This window comes from Stegodyphus dumicola, chromosome X1 (assembly GCF_044657685.1).
Source record: "Stegodyphus dumicola isolate Sdum_Otavi_A_Nest chromosome X1, ASM4465768v1".
NCBI classification, from domain to species: Eukaryota; Metazoa; Arthropoda; class Arachnida; order Araneae; family Eresidae; genus Stegodyphus; species Stegodyphus dumicola.
In genome coordinates, this window is record NC_140780.1 from 216,449,507 (window position 1) to 216,472,880 (window position 23,374).

Below are 23,374 nucleotides of genomic sequence, written 5' to 3' on the forward strand. Positions count from 1 at the left end.
GAGTAGAATATATGCAATAAAATTAAGCATATATTCGTTTCCTTTGTTCTAAATTTAATTTTAAATTAGTATCATAGTAACATGTTTTGTAAGGTACACGCATATGTGAATTAAACGCTTCGTTCTAGTTAATGTGCTTTCGCTGAAAAGTCTGCATCTGCCTATTTTCTCTGTGGATACAGACTCTTCTCCTGGTGCCTTCATTCATCTATGCTTAAAGTTTGCAACTTATATTCCTCTTCTGCAAAAGATATGAAAAATGTTTCCGGTTGATCTGGATCCATCTTTATCCACCAATGGTTAAAAGTTCGTATTCCATTTTTTTTCTGTTCGAAAAGAGATAAGGCACTTTTCTGCGATCCTCCGGATTCTTTATTCACCACGATAGTGAAAGTTATTTAACTTCAGGAAAAGAACACGAAGCTATCAGAGGGATCCTTTCAGAAGGAATTTTTTGAAGAAGTTGGTTAACGCAGAAAGAGAAAGTTACATATCGATGAAGTCTAGAATCTCTACAAAGCTCATCTTTTCAACCTTTTGCTTCAAATATAAGACCCAAGCTAACGAGTTCTTGGGCTTGGAGTCTTAGTGGCAGAATTCCTTAAATTCAATATTCCAGACAATACATACGTATGCAACTTAGTTTTATTCATTTAATGTTTGTAAACGAACATAAAAAATCAAAATAGCAAGGAGGAGGGGAACAGTACGCCGTTTTTTATTTTAAATATTTAAAAAGTATTAAAATTCGTAAGCTCTTTAGCTTAACCTGTTTTAAATACCTTCAAAATAGAACTGCCATTACTTTTTTTTAAATAATCAGATTTTAGCATCAAATCTATCTTAAACTGAGAAAAACATTAATGCTAAATATTTTGCTTAGACTTCTAGACAATTGTTATATAGGCACCTTTGATCGAAATAAAGGCTTCGCATTCGTTTTTCATACTTTTGATCAGTCTGTCCACGAGCACATAAGGTAATGAAATGTATTCACGCTGGATCGCTCATGCGATGTATTGTTGAAAGCGGCAATGCTCAAGTCTTAGTGCGTTTCACTCGTGTTCAATCAAATTTATGTCTATTGCATATGGGGGCCATATGATAAAGTCTAAATATCAGACGTTGAAATACTATACCACAGAAATGTTGTTTTGCTTCTTAAACTTGTTTTGTCTTGTCCAGCGAGCCATTTGAGCACAAAAAGATAATCTCTTAAATTATTCTTCACAAAATTCAACGGCCTTTGTCTGAAGCATTTGTGAAGAAGTCTGAAATGTGTCTGTGCATTTGCGGTTTTTGTGAATGTAAACCATTTCAGTAATGCTGTAGAGACAACTCTGATGAACGGAACCGCTTCTGTCCTAAGGCTGCCCGAAGGCGCCAATCAGAATTAAGTGCCGTGCCGCCATGTAAACAATCTACCATGTTGCGACCCCACATAGCAAGGGCAGACAAGGCAGTACCAGTACGGTTCCTGCCGAGCCTTACTCTTTCCCGAGAGCCCTAAGCCCTTCTGCGAAGTTTGTTATTAGACCCCCGTGGTTGAGAATGCCTAGGTACAGATCCCAACCAGTACTTCCCAGGCATTCGCCTGAGTCAACCCCCGGGGGGGATGCTGTAGAGACATTAGGATTTTATTTTTAGAGGCCGAAGAGATGAAAAATGAGCAACCGCCTTCGCCGGGAATCGAACCACTGACCTCTGGAATGGCCCAGCGTGCAGAACCACTACACCACGAAGGCACGCTAGGAAAGCGGGAGAAATACCTTATAATGCTTCATTTAAAAGATACTTTATTCTGTACCATTCTCAGTTTTCCTTGCACCTAAATTTTTATAAAAACCTTTTGCACTTAATTTTTTAAAGTAGAATTTACAGACTTTCGAATTTTCCTCCTAATATCAACTGCCAGTTTGGATAAATCGTATTTCCGACTGGTATCGACTTAACTGTCTTTATGCGTTACAATTCTAATAAATATTTTATTCTCAGTGCTGAATATTTTAAGTTTCTACTGACTTAAGGATGAATTTTTTACCCAATAAAGTTTGACAAATGTAGAGTCAAGAAAGTTAGACAGAAAATAAGAAGCTTATCTCATCTGACAAAGACAGAACTGACAGAAGCTAGTTTTGTCATGCTCATTTTCCAATGCGAGTCTTTTTATTAATAGCCTAAGTACAAAAGATTTAAAGTATTGATAAGTTTACAATTAGGACTTGTGGAAATTCCAGATACAGTCAAAAACATAGATAATTGCATTAAGACCGATTTCGTATGTTTTGAGATTCTTATAGCTGTATAAAATAATACTATACATAGCACATTTCGGCATCTATCAATTCGGATTCACTATAGTCCGATCTGAAAATCTCAAACAAACCCGAATTTCAATTGAGCAAAATTAAAATAAATCAAAAATCAGTTAGTGCACAAAATTATGTTTTTAATTCACAAATAAACTTTTTTCTCCTTTATGTAGTCAATTCTTTTTTGTGCGGTTTATTTTTATGTGGTTTTAAAAGTATGCAGTATAATACATGTTTTAGTGTTTTCTGGGGATATTTTAGCCTGTGCATAGCTATATGGCGAGCCTCTGCATAGCATACGAACGGCCTGTGAGCTATGCACAGGCCATTTTTTCTTGATCACCGACTGTTGTCGTTGGATTAGAAAATGGCCCTCTTTATGATTTTGGAAGAGCTACAGCATCAAAAACGTTATTGGAAATATAGGTGAAGCATGGCCTAAATTAACTGTAAGCAATATGACGGCAGTATAGAAGTATACCGTGCTATAATGTGCAATTAAGTTCATTTATTTTGAAAAACTCTTGATTCTAAATGACGTTTATAAATTAAGAGGGGTGTTAGTACTCATCCAGATGAGCAATAATTACCATAGAATAAAGGGTCGCTTTCCACTCTGAGAGGCAGAAAAGAAAATATTAGTATTCCAATCTGAACTTACAACAGTGTTGAGAGAGCGAGTGAACGAGACCAAATGTTGCACAATCAGTGTAGTGACAACCTCACAGAGAGTACATAAAACGGATAAAACCGTAAACTTAACGTTAACCAAAACTACGACGGATAAAACCAAAAATTTTGCGCATTGAGCTGCAGAATTTAGAAAACTAGTTAAAAGGAACCACAGTATTTAAGCAACTTTTTGGCGTGCGAACTAGGAATTTTCTTTTAACTTATATATATATATATATATATATATATATATAATGTATATTATATGTATATATATATATATATATATATGTATATCGTATGTATATATATATATATATATATTAATTATGTATTGTATATAAGAAACTTTTTAATAATTGTTATTCTTTTTAGGTACTTTTATGCTAATCGGCATACGCAGAAGTTGAATGGAGAAAAACAAGTAAGTGAAATCCTATGATTACCTACTATAATATCATTAGAGATCTCTTCGTATGCTGAATTAATTGTACATCTTGAATATCATGGTCTATAAAATTTCTTACTACACATATGTTCATGCAGGTTACCAAAAAAAAAAAAAAAGCTTTCATTTAATCTTTTCGCCTATATGACTTATTTTAATTTTATTTTCAGCTTATTCCCTGTTTTCACGCATTTTCACTTTTAATTGATTTCCGCAGCAATTTAGCATTTCTTATTTCTTCATTGTTTCAAGTTTTTCGATGTATTATTATTATTATTATTATTATCAGTATATTGCATTTTCACAGCCTTTAATATGAAGTTGGTGAAAGATGTTTACTTTGTTTTTCTTTCACAAATGTGGTCTGACACGAATTTGCTTTTCAGTACAGATTCATCATAAAGGTTTATGAAATAATTTTACTCAAAACCATGTAATTAGTGATGAAATTAATACATATTTTATTTTTTAACTTTATAAATGATTATTTATAAATGATTATTTTCAATTATAGACGTTAATGCATAAACGTGACCTTATACACATTAATTAAAATGTATTTCAGCCAAAAATATTTTTCGCATTATTTAAGTAATTTCAGCAGGCAGCTTTCCCTATCAGTAATATCTGGCTGCCCCCATGGATTCAAATCCCGAATAAGGAATAGTTATAGGAGGTGTTTCAACGTTTTTCCTTGAAATAGGTCAATTCGAATGTTCTCTTTAGAGAACTTTATTCTAATTCTCTTTATTCGAATGTTCTCTTTAGAGAACTTTATTCGAATTCTCTTTATTCGAATGTTCTCTGGGTGAGAAGACGTGTTCAAAAGCTTTCCTGTGCTTTTCCATAATTAAATAATCCAATCTAGGTGAGCATTAAAGCAAAACTCACTCCCCTAAAATTTAAAAATTCAGCAGCCCTGAAGAAAATAACTAGGATTTATTCCCATCTATGAAAATTTTAAACAAAACGAGATCATTTAAATACCTTTGATATACAATTTGAATCATACTAGTTTATTATTCAAGCGATTATACTTCTTTTGTAACGTCAACCTTCAAAGTACAAATGCAATTTCTGAACAGATTGCACATATAGAATGTAGCTAAACTTTATTACCGCCAAAGCGAACAACTGTGATATGGAGAAAATTTGCTTTAAATACGCATTCAGCAATCCACAGAAGAATGGATAGAATGATGTGGTAGCTAAATTGCATTCCATGCTTCCATTTCTTGTGACCTCTTTCTCTTTCTCGTGAGTCTTTCCAATATATTTGTGAGAAAATATGATATCATGTTTATCTTCACTTTCCTATCAAATGCCAAAAACCCGAAATTTTCCACAGTACTTTGCTTTATTTTATGCATTATGCATTTTCTTAGGGAAAAGTGGCTCAAGCTACAAGAAAGCGAAAATTAACAACATAAATCAGTTAATTACTTTTGTAAATGAGCATTTCAAAAATACTTCCCAACATGTGCTCAGAATGCATTAAAATAATTTCTGGGTGATAAATTATTAAAGTATCTCTTGGAAAAATTAAAAAAAGTAGCTACATATTATTTCTATGTACTAGCTACTATTGTTTTTATGTACATATTCCTTCTACTACTGTTTCTATTATTACATTATATTATGGTGAGACTAACGCCATGAATGGAATTCAAGAGGTTTCGCTTGTAAGTAAAATTTAGAAAACCTAGTTCTCGCACTTCGCCTGACTGAGTTAAGAGGATTGATGTCAATTACACGAATAGCTTACTCTCCAAAAGACTTGCCTAGATCCGAAAGGAGAACTTTGATAATCAAGAGGAGAAAGTTTAGAGTAAAAATTAGGTCTATGAATGAGATTGAACAGAGTCTGGAACAAGTCTCGAGAAAATTAGACAAAGAAAGTGCGTCACTTCCAATCAATAAGACAAAGGAAGATTTAAAAGCATAATGGCCAAAGGCTTGAATGGTTTGATATCTATAGCACTCATCCAATCAGCTAGAGGTCCTGGCTTAGATTTTCCGTTGCAAAAGCTTTACACTTATCATATGACTAAATACATGATCATATTATTATAAATTTTGTTATAATCAGTGTGACAATAATGTTTGGAATTTATTTATTTTTTAATAATTTACAGTTTATTGGCTTCTTTGTAAAATCTTATTCTAGCAGTTTAGCAGTTATTTTTGGACCAAACACGTTTATAGCAGCAATATCAAAATATAAAATTTTTATAAGTCGTTGTTAAGTACAAAATTCCACAATAGTGTACAAGGGACTTCATTAGGTACTCATCCTTCCAAAAAAATCAGTAATAAATTACGAAAGTAGTTTATGGTTTACAATACGTCTTAGTGTATGGAAAATTGCAAGCTACGAAAAGTACTGTAAATGTCAACTATCTAGATACTCTAAAATGACTTTCATAAACTCATAAAATAATAATTTTTATTAATTAATTTTCTTCATTACACCAGTCGAAATTACCACCTAAGACAGAAAATAAATCAGCAACTTTACCAGAAAGAAGGGTAAAAACAAACAAGCAAAAAAAAAAAAAAAAACTAATTAAACAACCTCAAACTTTAAAGCAAAAATTAAAAGTTAAACACCAAACTGCACATTTAAAGGATACAAAGATTTAACATTACCAACTAAATTTTAAAGTTAACAATTACAACTTTTAAAAACATTAACTTACAACAATTACTTTAGACTGAACAAATAAAATCAAATTATTAAAGTTCAATTATTGAAAATCAAAATTAAGAGACAGTAAATTACTGATAATCAAAATTAAGAAACAATATGACATAAAAATACACTTTATTAGTAGACTAAGCATGAGTTCCTAGAAATAAGGGTATTTTTAATGCATAAAACACTTTTAAACAGAAAGGGGAGTTTACTATAGTGCACAATCCATAAATTTATCGTCTTTACAGAAAATTTTATTTTTTATACAGTGTGTGATAAAGAATTCATTTCTATTTGATTTCACTTTTTTTTTATTTAATTTCGTTTTTAGTCCAAAGGGGCTTTGTTCCTGAAGGACTATTGTTTTTGTTTTGCGATTTTGCGTTGAATCACTATAAATGTCCGTTTCACTTTTCAAACTGTTGCCACCAAATATTAGAGTCCCGCATTATATTTGAAGAAATTAAATAATGAAAAATCTGCATAAATGAATGTATATATCTCTAATTGTGATAAAACAACGGTACATATAGCCTTCGAGGTTTGAATGACGAATCCTACTGCGAATATGGGCATGTGGAAGCCCAAATTTGAAATTTTTGTTTTATTATAGATTTCATATTTTGTAAAACTTTAACGAATTTTTTAGTAACAAACTCAACGATTTGAAAACGAACAATGGCAACAATCTACCGGGGGGGGATCTTTTTATCTCTAGCGCGCGGAACTGTATAGCGAAAATTCTAAAGATAGGCTCATTTTAAAATTATTTTGCGACATAGCCATTGAACTGAAATTTATGGTTTAAGTGCGAAGAACATGATATTTAATAAATAAAGGTAACACACAAAACGTTAAAAAACGCCCCTTTGGTCGTAATTTAAAATCTGAAACCTTTCAGATTTTTTTAAATTTAATTTCCTTATAGTTCTATAATATGAGAGGAGAATGATATTTGAATTCAGGGAATTAAATGAAAAAATTCAACAATTCTTTGACTGTTAGGTTATGATGTTGCGTGGCCCCAACTTGTCAGCAACAGTAGTAGTGACTGCTATTAACTGTAAATTATACAAACTCGTAAGAAGGGTTTAAATCCCTTTTTATTTCACTTTAGAAATCACAGTTGCGTTCACTTGACGCTCACAAACTACGCCGACCCGGCGGTTAAACCAAATAGAAAAGTACAACTAAAAATAAATGACAGAATGAATAAATAACGAAGTCACTATCTACGAGGCTCTATAATCGTAACTAACTTAACCGCGTTCTAAGATACAGCTGAGATTCAGCAAACTTACTGTTTAAGAAGTTGAAAGATTCAACGAACTGCCGAAATAGGTACACAGGCCGAAACGCGCGGTTCTTAAAATTCCTACCTAGCAACCTTCAAGCTCACGATTCAAGAAGCACACTTACAATCTCATTTCCCTTCTATTTAAACTCAACTTAATTGTGCTAAAATTTGAATAGACTGCGCGTTCTACTACAATTTACATACTCTGGCATTGGCAATTCTAGGGGAAAGTAAAGGCTTGACAGAAAAGATAGCTTAAAATAAATGTTAGTTAAAATAAATATAAACCCTACAAGGTAATATTTAATTCTTTGGATATACGGCTCATTACACCCTTAGATTTTTTCTTCAAGGTCTACCACATTTACTTCAATTACCTTTGGAAAAATAAATATTCAAAATTATAATCACTCTTATAACTATTTTAAATGAAATCAAATAAAAACGTTTTGAACGAACTAGCTTTAACAAAAGCAGATTTGTAAGAATTTGCTCTTCTGAGATATTTAAAATAATATCACTCATTCAATGAAGAAACGTTAAATGGCATTTGAATAATCTAAAACATGAGAAAAATCGACAAAATTTACTTTTTTTTTTTTATGCCGGAGGAGCACTGATTCGCTTAAGCCACTTTTCTAGCTACAGGTTTACTGATTTCCACCCAACCTTTCAGATTTTTCGCCTCGCTGGGTAAAGTGAATGAATAGGTGTCAAGTAAGGGTTCTCCTTTTGTTATCTAGAGTAGATATCACGTTATGAAGAGTCTGCATAAAATGGAAGATCAGGGTTTCGGTATATTAAAGATTTCTTTCAGAGAACAAGCTGTTTGTCATGACAAAATTTCTTTTAAAAAAATAATACTGAAATATATATATATATATATATATATAATTGTTAAATGTTTTAAAATGATTACTTGATTCCGTTTTATTAAATTATAACCTAAATTTATTAAATTATAACCTGAATAAGCATGAAAATTTTATAAGATGCAAAAGTCTGCGTCTGGGAATTTAAGGAAAAGAGTTCGTAGTTTTCAAATAATTAGCTAATGGCTATATATTTTCAATTTTTAGCAACTATTTGCTGTGGATTCAGTTTATAGCTCTGCTGAAATTTATTAGAACGAATTTATAACATTTCGAAATTCCTTTGAGAATTTCTAAATTATTTGAAAACAGACCAATTTTTTAATTTGAGTTTTCCAAGATAATTGCCATGGAAAAACAGTTACACTGAGAACTTTTGATCAATTTTATTATAAAGTGATAATTAGCGTTTAAATTCCTTTGAAAGTTACTTTAGGAGAATTCTTCAAATACTTATAAATATTTAACGCCGAACAGATGTAATTATATTCGTTTATTTATTCAAAAGCCTTTTTACTGATAAGCATCATTAACAGTATCTGAAAAAATTGTATGTGTAGCTTTAATATCTCAAATAGTTTATTTGAAATACAGTATTATTTTTCATAGAACCTATACATATTTTTTATTTATACACATAACAGTTTTTTTTTATTTTAATGCTCAAAATTAGAAGTTATAGATATAGTAAACATAACTTGCCTATATTTACTTTGATTCTGATGGTTCCTATTTCAACAATTAATATATAATTAACAGTATAGATAATATATAATAGTGTAATCGATAAAATAAAATTAACAGTTTTATAATGCTTAGCTTAGTCACAATCGAAATGATCTGACACTGGTACATATATATATCCTTTCAGTTATCTTCGTTGCATTGGTGACTAGTTGTTTTTGTAGGAAGAAACTGAATTAAGTTTCCTTGTAAATTTAGTTGCTAGGTATTTAAAATTCGGAATTATTCATTAACTATACTAATGATTAATTTTATAAAGTTTCATGTAACTTATATTCTAGAAAAACAATTAAGAAGCTAAAAAGTCACTTGAAAAAAATTATTAATATTGAACAGTATTTTTATAACTGGGTATGCTAAGCTTCGTAACTTTGTTTTTCAATGGGTATTTGAAACGTTAAATTATTGAAGCATCACTGGGACCTTTCTGACACTTAATACATTAATTTCATCACTAAATCAATATATATAATAAATCTATTTCTAATAATTTATCATAGTCTTTAAATATTTTAAAACTTGAGAACAAACATATACTGCTACTAAAATAAGTCGAAGTAAGATAATTTAGTTAAGCATAAATCGGAAATTTTTTCGACCTTTTCTCGTGATTCAAGAATGAAAATTTTAATTACTTTAGAATGCAGTAAATTGATTTATATAGATCTTTGTAATTTTGGATACTCTGTCGGGGAATTAAAAAATTTTTTGTCCCATTTATTTTAAAGTGAATATCTCGTTTGCTTTTGAACTCATTATTGTTTGCTTGCGCATTTCATTTTCAGTTGCATGATTCTAAACTTCTATATTTTTTGTATTTATAAATCAATTAGAACTTAATTCACCGTAAAGTATTACAATTGAACTTTTGATGACACATGCTACAGTATTTCATTCCGAAAGGAGTATACTCACCAAAGAGAAAATTTTTTAATTTGTAATAAGAATCACTTTCAAATATTTTCATTTATTGACCTTCAAATTTTAATGCTGCTCTTATTTACAATACATGTACTATATTATTAACATATTGCTTTTCCTTACATATGCATTTATTTTGCTTACTGATGTCAAATAAGGATTCTTCTTTTGTTCTCTAGAAGAGATATAACGTTATAAAAAATCTGCATGAGTGAAAGAACAGTATATTCTATATATTAAATCAAATTTCGGTGGAAGAATAAAGTATTTGTCCTTTTTAATAACAGCAAAATAGATGGAACTTCGTTAAAAATAATTGAAACTAATTCCGGAATATTTGGTCCCTGGCAATGATTCTCATATAGTCGTAAATATTTATTTGATTGTGTTTTATTAAATTTATAACTAATCAATTAATATTTATTATCGCGAAGTATTTATATGTATTGCAAAGAAACACTTATAGCTTTAAGGGGGCTCATACACCTTAAACCCCTTATGAGCTTCCAATTATGTGACTGTTGCAAGAATTGAGATATCTTATTTATTTTAAAAGTAATAACCTCCAACCTTTTACAGCTGACTACATAATATAGCTGCTTTGGAAACTAGTAACCTGAAAGTTTGTGTTGCCACAAATATTTTTGTAATTTAACCAACTTTGTGACAGAATGTTTCGTCATTTTTCCACCTTGCGCGCATGATATTTTAAAAATGGCTAATGGTACATACTTGAAATTGGATGGAATTCTTTATGTGGGCACTATTCTCTAACTGAACCAAAAATATGATGAATATTTTAATACTGAAAAATTTTATGCACGAAAATATTACAGATATTTTTAATAAAATACATTTTATAAACTCAACTCTAAATAAAATAAAAATTTAACATGAAATTCTCAGTTTTTTTGGTTTACAGTAGTTTCCAAATGTTATAAAAGCTATATATAAACTATGGAATTAAATAATGCAACAGATAATTTTAAACTGTGCACGCAAGGTGGAAACATGACGAAAGGTTTTGTCACAAAGCGGATTAAATTATAAAAATATTTGTGGCAACACCAACTTCCTGATTACGATTTCAGAAAGCAGCTATATTATGTAGTGAACCATAAAAAGTTGGAAGTAATTACTTTTAAAATAAATAAGTTATCTCAATTCTTGCAACAGTCACATATTCGAAGATCGTAAGGGGTTTAAGGTGTATGAGCCCCCTTAAAGAAGAAACATCTTAGCATTTAGTAACAAGTAATTAATCTTAGTACTTAATAAATGAATAATCATTTAAAATTCGCCAGCGGTTGCCCATTATGCATTTTTCTCTATATCTCTATTAAAGTTTACTAAAACGAATTCATAGCCTCTCAAGATTTCTTTATTAATTTGCAAATTATTTGCAAATTAGATTATTTTCTAAATGACCTCTGTGTTTTAACTGCACAGAGATCGGCACGCATAAAAACATAAAGGGGATTTGTAATGTTCTTTTAAAAATGTAACTTCACCTGCATAGTTTAAAACAATCAGTTTTTTTTTAATTTGTATTTATTTTTAACCTTTTATATCAATTATATTTAATATTTCAATTTCACCGATTTTTATCTTATCTTTTCTTGCTGAAACAAATTATATGAGTTTCATTATTTTTAGGACGAGGCCTTTATGAAACCATTAGGTATATGTTTTCGTTTAGAATGCTATGAATATTCACTGTCGTGCACAAAGATATATTAATTGCAAGACAAAAGTAGTTTACTTTACTTTTCAATACTATTGCAGTTTTTAAAAGCAAATGATAAAAATATATTTTTTAAGGAAGGATGCAGAATAATGCAAAAGCCTTTAAAATTATTTATTTGGCTTATCCGAAGTGTATCTTTCGTCGTTACTACTAAGTAATTTAATTCGGATCTTAAACGATATTTTAAACAGAGTCAGCTCAATTTTTTATTTAGATCAATAATACTCACTTTAATTAGGTGGATAAATGCAGCTTTGTTTGTAGTTAAACATTTTCGTCGTTTTCTATTTTCGCAATTGCATTCAATTTGACCCTCATAAATCAGTAACTTGGTATTGTGCGAGATACTTTGACGGGCTAGATCATTAAGGGGAAACTGTTTTGTATTTGCTGTAAGTGCATTTAAATGCTCTTTTTTGTAAAATATATTCATTCTGCAACCTGAAGTTGTGTACGAAATAAGGAATGCTTAGCATATTAACGGTAAGAAACATTTATGAAATAAAGATTATTTTCCCCGGCAACATAAAGTTGATTTAAGTGCGTAAAACTGAATAATAAAGGGTTGAATAATAAGCAGTACACACATAATTTTATAAATTCAAAAAATTAGGATAGTTCAAAATCTATAGTACTTGATATTTCATTCTTTAGATGCCAAAAAGGTGACGTGAACGTTTCCTTGACTTTTGAAAATCTAAAACAGTTAAGTACCTTTATAAAAATGTGTAAGCGTCTTAAAACTAAAGCTGCAATGCACATGATGTCTTCAGTTTAAAAGATAAATAAAAATAAATAAATTAAAATATGACACTGTTATATGGGAGCTGCTGCGCAAGGAGAAAACTTGAAAGCTGATTTATTGGAAAAAACCAACAGAACATGAAGATTATATTGATCTGCTGATGGAAGATGTTTGAGCAAAATGATATGACAGCTTATGATTGATGTTCAAAGCAGTTATACTAAACTCAAACTTTACTCGCATATTTTCATTTCTATTGAATTCAAATGTGTGATGATTTTGAGGTGTTTTTTATGCAAGAAAAGTCTTTTTTAAAAATCAGTAATGAAACTGATTAAACAGATAGCAAGGCAAACTGGAATTGTTCCGTTTTCGATCTTCAAGTTAAATTTTTATAAAATTAATCTTAAGTTTTATTTCTTGGCAGGAGGTTAAGGTGTAAATACAAGATAAAGAAATATGATTAAGAAATATCTGGCAAAAATGTAAAGGCATGCAAGCAATGCCAAGATAGATGGAATAGAAATAAGCAGATTTTGTAATGGAATATGTACGCAGAAACGCCGTGTTGAGATGGCACAGGTCATTGCTGAAAGGTAAGTAAAAGTTCAACTGGCGTAAATTGTCATTTCCCGTTTGGTTTTCGAAAAGTTTTCATCGCCACACAAATGCGAAGCTCGCCGATATGCATTTTATATATGTGATTGAAGAGGGAAACAGAGCAGCTGCTCAAAGTTGGTATTCCAGAACCTTATTTCGAGAACCTTATTTCAAGAACCTTATTCAAGAACCTTTATTCGAGAACCTTATTTCGAGAACCTTTTTGCAGAAATTTAACTTTCGGGTCGTTTATTCTACCATCAAAAAAATTCCGAGTTCCATATTGAAGCACCCCATTCCGGATATGAATTCCTGTGGTATTTACAGGATTCCTAGCCTTAATTTACATTGACAAACTAAAAGAGCCTTAAAATTTCGCGTTAAGGAACATGAGGCATATGTTAGAAAAAAGGAAACGCAGAAATCTTCTGTTGCCCAATATTGTTGGTCCGAAAATCACACTTTCAATTTTTCTGCTGCCAAAATTGTTCAAAAAACATCATCCATTGGTGAATTGAATTTTCTAGATGCATTTCACATTCAAAAGGTTCTTTCTGTTCTAGTTAACGACCCTAATTCCAATCCATCTTTGCCTTCAGATATTAAAGAAATTATGTTTTAATTATGTTTTAATTCTGGTTTCATCAACAGATGGCGCCAGTGGCTTATCTCCTGTCCAGCCTTACTTATGTTATCTTGTCTAATCATTGTATCTTATCTCATTCATTTGCGCTTTTGCAGCTGAGGATGACGGTTCGGTAAAACCATCGAAACTAGTCCTGTGAAAATTTGAAAATATAACGCTGATTTTTGTTGTTTGACTTCTAAATTAATATTTGTTCGGCGTGTTATTGTATCTTAATTATTCGAGAACCTATTACCTATTTTTGTACCTTCTTTGAAATTGCTCCATTTTAACAGCAGCTCCAGGGACAAAATGGTTATCGGTGAGCTTGTGTTCGATATTCGCAGTGAAGATTTACGTCAGCAGAACTCTTATTCCTATCCTCAACAACTCATCTACTAACTCAACGCGCGATTTCCGCACGCACTATCCGTTATAAAACCTGCTTATTTCGGCACCCTTTACCTACCTCTACACTTTTGCCAAATACTTTTTAATTACTTTGTATATTATATAGTGTATTTTTACATTACTTAACTTTCTTCAATGGATTATACATGTATTATTTAATTCCTGCAAAGCAAGTAGGTTTATCTAGCAATGGATAAGAATTCCTTCATGAAGGATTTTCTTTGAGAGGATACCCAGTATATACGTTAGATATAAGGGAAGAAATGTTCATTTACGGGACTATTCCTTGAAGAAGTAGCATCGTTAGTAGTCTTTCATTTTTTAAGGGTACTTCATCCCGCCAATTTTGATGCAAGTTTTAGTGTGGTTTTAGAAGCTAAAATCTAGCGCAATCCCAGCTGCAACACATTTTACCAACGAGTTACATCTCAGTGCGTTTCATTTTAATATAATATCGTTACTGTTTCTTCATCTATACATCAGTTTTCGTTATTGTTATGCACTAAAAGTATTTCTGTTGCATTAAATGTTTATTTCCTGCATTTCATTTTCAAAAATGTTATAAAGCTTTACGGTATCTAAGAAGTACGTTTCATAAATTTTATAACGGTTTATATTTTGAAGCTACAGTTACGAGCATTTCAGCAATTTTCAGTTGTATTACGTAACGGCAGTTACTGAAGATTCTTGTCAATACTCTTAACTTTTTAAAAAAGTACTTCTATTTCTGAAGCAGTTTTGAAGTACTTATTTCAGGATTTTTATGCATGAATCTAAAGCCGTTAGTTAAATGAAATATGAACTCAGTGTGATTTTAAAGTATACGTTTACCAATTTAAATTATTCACTTGTACACGTTTCGATATTAACTCTAGTTAAATATGAAACAAAATGCCTAATTTCTATTTGAAAGTGATACAAATTTAATCTTATAAAGTAAATTTATGAAATTATTTTAAGATTCAGTTTTAGATTCTTTGTTACTCCTTTATAGGCAAGCTAACTACAGTCACGTACCAATGGCCAATTGACTTCATTAAACATTTATAAATATTTGTTTGAAATTCTCTCTTAGCCTTAGTAGCAACATTTAGCTGATAGCTCAAGATCAACCTTTTATTCTTTGATAGTTGACCGACGTAGAGAGCACGTGAAACATGAGGAACCTAATCTGTTTTATTTCCAAACAACAAATATAGGTCGTACTCTACTCTATCTGAAATTGCTTATACTGTAATCCAGAGCATTTTTACAACCTCTAGTTTTTTTATTATTCGCTTTTGTTCTTCATCTAAGAAAAGCCTTTTACTATTACGTTTATTCTCTTCCTAGAAAGATAATCTAAGAAGTCGATGTATTGATTCTTTACACTTGCGGTGATAGTCACTCGCAACGTCGCTCAGATTTTCACTTACTTTTCGCTACATTCCTCGGCACATATCTTAAACACATAAAAGTAAAATAATTTTTTCACTAAAATTACCTGCTTCCTCTTCCGTATAGGTAAGTACAAATTTAAGCAATATTTAAAAAATATACAAAATATATTTTAAAACAAAACAAAAGCATTTATAAGCTGTTTCACATAGATGACTATTAAGGAACTCCTGTATTTGTTTATGGGAATAGGCAAAGCAAACGAGGGATATTTGCTTAAGGTATACCTTCGCAAGTAACTTTATAAGGAAAACTGCCTTGTATATTTCGTATGGGAATATTCCAATTACAGAGTTCCCTTCTTAACTGTAGCTTATTGTCTAGTGATATATAGCACACATACACTGGAAATTTTCAAGGTAGATAGCTCTTATTACAATGGAATATACTATAGACCTCATCCTGTTATTCCTCTGCTCTGCCTTCCTGAATGTTTTCCAAAGTTAGCTAAATTTAACACAGTAACAAAAATTCGATTAAATTTTTTCTGTTGAAAGAGTCAGTAGTAACTTGGTAAATTAAAACTGCTGCTTCGGAATGTTAGATAAATTCTTATAAAATTAATAACAAAATTTCGGGGTTATGATTTTATTTTTCATTCTTAATTTGCTAATATATGCTGATATAAACCTTTGTTTTTTAAATATTGGACATCTGTTCTCATCTTCTTTTCCTTGCTTTGTAGGAATTTATTAATCTTGCAGAGCCGCTACATTATATTTGGGAAAAGAATACCTATGAACTGCACTTCCATCGGTTAGGCATTCGCCGAAATAAGGCGTAATGGCACATTCATTTCATCCTGTTATCAGCAAGAAAGTTACCTGAAATGCAGAAATGGAAATGGGTTGTTATTGGTCGCTTTTCTTTATTGATGGGAAAGAGAAACTTCACAGTCATCAATAGTTTATACAGGATTCGAACTTCGGGCAGCGGCGTGATAGTTATTTTGCATTACCAAACTAAGTGGTTTATCGTAGTCCACAGAAGATGAGAGATCTAAATACCATTAAATAATAACTCAAAATCGGCATTTGAAAACAAATAATTTTGGAAATAGAATACTTAAGAAATCTTTAAAATCAAGAGTAAATATTGCGACGACTTCTATATTTCAAATAGATCCTGATATGGCCGAAATGCTTCAGTTGAAATTAAACAAGATATCTAATTATTCGCGTTCGTAGCAAACCATTTCAAAAACTGAACTTAAAGATTTATTGCAAAGCGATATTATTTCATGTAAAAATGGATATTGTTTAATTTATATTTAATGTTTGGAGTGTCTTTTGCGGAATTTTATTTCTCTTGATGTGAATTTTTAATTTTAATTTCCATTACATTCTTTACTATCGGTCTTATATAAATATATATACACACTGTTTAAACTTCTTGTGCTTTAAACATCCTTAAATTTGCAAAATTTTATTAGAGCAGAGAGCAAATTAAATAATTATAAATGCGAGCTGTTTACATACTTTGAAAAAGATCGACATTTAGATTACTTTGTTCTCGTGTTTCCTACAATGAATATCTAAAATATTTTTCTCTTTTACCTTTTATATTTCACACTACCTAATTGAAAAGCCTATCTTAACATTATCCCCATCCTTACATTTATTTGAACTACTTGTATTAATATTCATTCTTTAACACGTAAAGCGCAAACGTTGCCATGCAAACATTTTCTGTTTGCTAACATAATGAAATGTTTACCGTGAGTTGATTTTGCGATGTTGTGTCTTTAAGATTTTTTCCCTTATTTTTCTTCGAATATTACTTAGTTGTCTTTGACAGAAAGAACTTTCGCATGCCTTGTTTAAATGATACGTTTCAAATTGTTTTGCAGATTCCGCTTTCCTAGCAACTTACCGGGAAAAAAGGAGATATGTATACAGCTAAATACTCAGAAGCCTTTCTCGGTGTTATAAGATTATTCCGAACTCTTTCCATCTGATAATAATGAAGATGCTTGTAAATTGATCTTTAAGTATTTAATGTGAATTTTTGTCTACAGCCACGAAATTCTCACATTTAGTTTTCTCCTTCTGCAATACATTAATATAAAATGTGAAAAATACTATGCAATGTATTCACCGAAAATTTAATGAAGACTGTGCTATTTTTTCATTAGGCTGAATAATCAATGATAAGCATCTTCCTTTCTTAATCTAATGAATACAAAAATTACTTGGCTAATTTAAAAGTGACTCCACATAGTTTTATATGCTCTGTTATCTAGTAAGGACCAGTTTTGTCTTCTTCATTTTTTTGTCTCCGCGCACAGCTACTAATCTACCCAAGCTAAAGTGCAAACATTACTATGAGAAGTTATGCACTGATTTTTAGTATTATGATTTTCTAGGTTTAATTAGTAGTGTGCATAGAAACTTTCGTATTAAGAAATCTTCATAATTTAGTTCGTACACCATAGATTACAAACATTTTTCTCAGAAGACAAGCTCCAAAACATACGTTACTATATTTCTTTTCTTTAAGGTTTTACAACTTTAAAATTAAAAACAAAAACGCTTTGCACTGTCATTTTACACATTTTCCTTATGAAGTGTAAAGTTGAAATATATGTGTAACCTTAATTCACTGACTGCTCATTAAGATTAATATTTTCCTCTATTAATTTCAAGTTTTTCATTCTGAAATTAATATGCTTACAGAAATCTGAATAATGCAGAAAATTCTTTCATGTGATAAAAATAACATAATTTATGTAACAAATAATAATCTGTATTTTATAACTAAAATTTACAACGGTTATTGTGTAAATTTTTATTGCATTTTAAACTCAACTGTTTTAGCTTAATGATATATTAATTTCATTGAGGTCATCTCATTGTTAGAATTGCTTTTAGACTAGATAAAGAAGTAAAATGTTGACAGACTGTATTCGGGCCTATTATTCCTATCTAATACCCTGAATCTCCTGCCGTGCGTAGAGACTGTCTTTGAGCGATGAAGGGAAAGCGTTTTGCATAGTTTTAATTATGGCATGCTTCTAATTCATTTGATAAAAAGTGTTGTGACATACACTTCGACCAATATTAGTTCATGTGAGGCGTGGTTCCGTAAGATGGCACTTTTATTTAATTACTAGCTAAAGCGAAAAATTGAGAAAATAACGTCGAAAAGAGGAGAAAAAGAGCAAAAGAGAAGAAGCAGAAAGTGGGGAGAACGAATATTGTGAGACGTTTTGGGGGAAATGAAACATAAACGAAGAAAAAAATGTTTCAAAAAAGTGGAAAATGGAGTTATGAGGAGTGTTTTGGTGAGCCGAGTTTATGTGAAATGAAGGAAGATAATATGAAGCAGCTAAGCTGCAGGATTGCTAATAAGAGCGCGACGAAATACAGATTGTATTTCTTCTCGACGGATGCAAGAATTCATTTCGAGACATTTTTCAATGTGCGATGGAAGAAGAGGAAGTGAACATGTCAATTTAACATCACAAGACTTGGAGTCTCGGCTTGTGACTCTGACGATTGCGCGACTCTCCGTGTTACCTGTCTGTCTTCCTGATTCCGATTTACGAGTATCTGAGTGATTGCTATGGCTCAGGTCTGCTTTCTACCCTTTTGAGTCGAACGTGCGTCTTCGGTTCATGCTGTTCCAGGAGACGAATTTGCAGAGCGCTATTTGATGCGCTTTGCAAAGTCGCCCCCTGAAACATCAAGATTTCGAAGGTGAACTTAATAGGTAATCCACCAGTTTGTCTTGTGTATTCCTTTAGTACTCGTCAGGACTATACTTCGGAAGAAAATATAAACTTAAAACTAAAGAGATATGGTGTAACTCTGCGGCCGTTCTTGATCTTAGCCCACGTAAATACTCCTCACCTTCTCTTAGCGTGCAGCAATGCTTCTGTAATCCTTGAAGACGAACTTATGTTTAATTCAAATCAGGGGAAGTTATTTTCTATGTTTATTACGAATATGAGTGGTAAATTCACTCATCATTTCTGTGGCTTATTTAAGACCTAATATCTTTGCAAGGAATTTATTATTGTGTCAGATATTGGCATATTTTGTATTTGAATAAAAACTTAAGGAGGCATTAAAATGAATATTAGTGATTTATCTGTCTACTATAGTACACGTTTAAGAATTCTAAATTGCTTTTATTATGATTGAACTTCGGTGTAAAATATTTGGGCCATTTAAGAGAAAGTATGGAAATCAAATTAAGGCACAATGTTAATATGTTTATTCGTGAAAGAATTTCAAGAAATTGTTTATACATTAGATCCTGATATGTTCAACCATTTTCTTCCCGCAAGATTATTACCGGATTTAATACTGCATAAAATAGCATTTCTAAGTGTTCCACTTTGAATACACACTTTTTTCTGCCTCTGAATGGCAGGGTGAAAATCACTAGAAGCACACTGATTTAGAGAAAGTTATGTGACAACAGTGTGAACTTTGGAAGTTGATTTCGATTTGTTTGATGCAGCTCGAATGCTGCCGATGAGATATTATATAGATTCTAAATTAGATTAATTTACTTGATATTCTAATAAGTCCTTTTTAAACTAGATTGAATGTTGATAGAAATATCGCTGAACTACACAAGTAGAAATTTAGATGCGGCATTTAGATTTATTGTAGATTTTTTTTTAGATACGCAGTACCCTTATTGTTTATTGAACACTAAGCTTAAAACTGTAAGAAATAGTTTCGAGAACTATCCCACATAGCACAAAAACATCCTTGGGATATCCCAAGGATGTTGCTCGCGGGATATGCGCACATCCTCAGGACATCCCGGAATATCCCGCGAACCTCCTAAACACCTCCTCCCGAGTGCTTAATGTCACATCCTGGGATATCCTCAGGACATCCTAACCAAGTCCCATCGGCAGCGTGCGGGATGTTATTAGGATATGAACTCCTACTTACTACATCCTCAGGACATCCCATTATATCCTAAAAACATCCTATCTATGTCCCATCGACAGCATATGGGATGTTATTAGGATTTAAAGTCCTACTTACTACATCCTCAGGACATCCCGTAATATCCCAATTTTCTCCTAAACTCATCCTCCTGAGCGCTTAATGTCACATCCCAGTATATCCTTAGGACATCCCATCTACGTCCCACCGACAGCCTATGGGATGTTATCAGGATTTGAAACACTAGTTACAATATCCCTTTAACCTCTTAAATACATACTCTCAACTGCTTAGTGTCACATCCCAGTATATATATAGAGGAAAATTCCAGTGAAAGTATGTGAAGGTGTGATGATCTAAAACCTACTTTTTTTTACACAGATAGTCTCAAATCGTTCTCCTATGGTTACTATGAAAAAATCAGAAATGTTGAAAATATTTATACAACTTATTTTGTTTTTAAATCTGAATTTGTGAATATATTAAAACTGAGCAAGGAAATTAAAATGAATTATTAATACAAAATATTAAAACTGAAAATTTTGCTTTTATTTTTAAGATATTAAAAATCTTTTGATCATTTTTAAACATCCAATAGCCCCCAAATTGAATTATTCATAATTAAATTATTTTACAAAATCAGTTTCTAATTTCAGTTAATTTGTATTAAAAACTGAATAATAAAATTACCCATTTAATAATCTTTACATAAATGAATCATCTTTCTTTAAAACATGTAAGGAATTTATAGTGTTTTGATGACACTGTTGGGAAATTGTTAAAAGGAGTAAATTGTATTTTTAAAACTAAATCAATTCCTAGCCTCAGAATAAATAAATATGTTTTCGTAACATGAGAATGCTGCAGGCTTTTTTATATATTTAATATTTAGTTGTAAAAATTTGACATTATGTTAACAATTCTTTATATCATTCAAAAGGTAACTCAAGCTCTTCTAAAATTCTATCTTTCTGCTCACACAATTAAAAACAAAATCTGAAAGGCCTCAGATTTTAGCAGTCACTCAAAGAGGCTAAAAGTTTATGAATGCATAGATTATCAATACAGATGGGGCAGTGGAAATAGCAAAACATTTTATAAGATACTGACACCAGAAAGCTATATATCTTCTATATATTTGAAAAATGAAGAAATATATCATGTAATTATGTAGAAATATTAAAATGTTTTCAATTAGATATATCATGAATTAAATGCATTTTAAATCAATCAGATTAAAAATTAAAAAAAGCATTGTTAAGAACTGTGTGTAATGCTTTTAAATAGCTTGGCTTGTTAGTCAATAATATATTAGATTTTAAAGGTAAATATGTTAAATTTTGCCAAATGGCAAGACTTGAATGAAAAGCGAAACAAGTTTACGACTGACGATATGAAGTCACATTTCAAAACTAATAGCCCTTTTAGATTAAAAAGTTCTGAAAATAATTTGCAATGGTTCATTGGTATTATTTTATGCAAAATTCAGTAAAATGAAATTTACCCGTTGAAATCAGCACCAAATTAAACTTTGTAAATTCTAGCGCATGTTAAAGGTTGTCTCATCCAGAATTTTATTACTAACCATTCATTTCAGAGCAAAATAAAACAGTAATTGCCATTTATATGACAATCAATATCAAAAATTTAAATCTGCATTTTACGCAACATAGAAAAAATTCAAAAGATCTACTGTTTACCATGCAATTAAGGCATTTTATTCTGCTATCAACTCTACCAATTATTAATTCCATTAAGTATATTCAGTTTACTCTTTCTGCTCAATATATGCAATGTAAAATTTTCCATAAATTTATTAATTCATTTTATTTTAAGGTGAGCTTTTATTCAACTCTCAATGTCAACGAGAATGTTTAGTTCATTTTTTATTCGGTCTCAAAAGAGAAATCAAAATACGTGGATTTATGTACGTGTATTTATGAATCAAAATACATGAGAAATCACAGTGAGAAAAGCCCTGCTACCTTAAACTGTGATTATATATAACAAATGCAGTGAATTATAGTTAAAAAATAGTGAAAATATTTATATTTCTGAACTATTTCATATATAACATTTTCAGTTTCGCATATGTGGCAATTTAAGAACTTTTTTACGTATACCAATTTTTTGAAATATCTGCAAATTTTTGTATCTTCAAGGAAAGCTTATTCTTTCACCTTTAGTATATAAGTAATGGTAATTTACCAGATAAAATTACTTAATGGGGAATACAGAAAAATATCTAACCACTTACCTTTGTGACTTCATCTGCAAAGAGACTAAAAAAGTAGTTCAGCTAAATCTGCTATAATAAATATTTATAATAATGCTAAATTATGCAAGATCTATTAATATGACAAATTTTTGTAAAGCTATTTATTTGGATGAAAAATAAACACATTCAGAAATTTATGGCACTATATTATGATTAACAGAGGAAAAACACTTTTCAAAATTCAAAATAGTTTTTATTAATCCAATTTATCACATTTTATTTGAATTCATGAAAAACAATCTTATATCTATGTATTCTTATGTATATAAGAACTCTTGATAAATTGGATCTCTGTCATTGCCTTTCACAGCACCTAAAATAAAAAAAAAAAACACTCACAATTACTATATGTGATTATAATTCATAATTAAATTTAAACAAATGACTATAAGAATGCAAATTACAGGAAGCATTTAAAATATTTTAACATTTAGTACCTATAAACAGAGTAGCAATTATTTGATTTTTCAATTATAGTAAAACATGGGGGATGCCTTTTAAAATTTTTTATGTCAGAAAATAAACTCAAACCACCAGCTGAACATATGAGCAGTTTTATCAATTAGCCACTGGTAGGTAACCTGGATACTGAATCAACATATAAAGTTGCCAAGATAAAGAGAGAAACAAAATTATGATAATCACATCTTACCTATTCAT

General features: G+C 30.7%; 1 protein-coding gene across 4 annotated transcripts in view; it reads left to right on the forward strand.

Moving 5' to 3' along the window:
• The window catches only part of LOC118187558 (uncharacterized), a 338,262-nt gene that overhangs the window by 125,845 nt on the left and 189,043 nt on the right, over window positions 1–23,374 (forward strand). For all 4 annotated transcript variants that reach the window (XM_085808463.1, XM_085808464.1, XM_085808465.1 and 1 more), the window contains one exon: window positions 3,360–3,408. The gene's annotated coding sequence lies outside the window, so the exon portion shown is untranslated. The remainder of the gene's footprint in view (window positions 1–3,359; window positions 3,409–23,374) is intronic.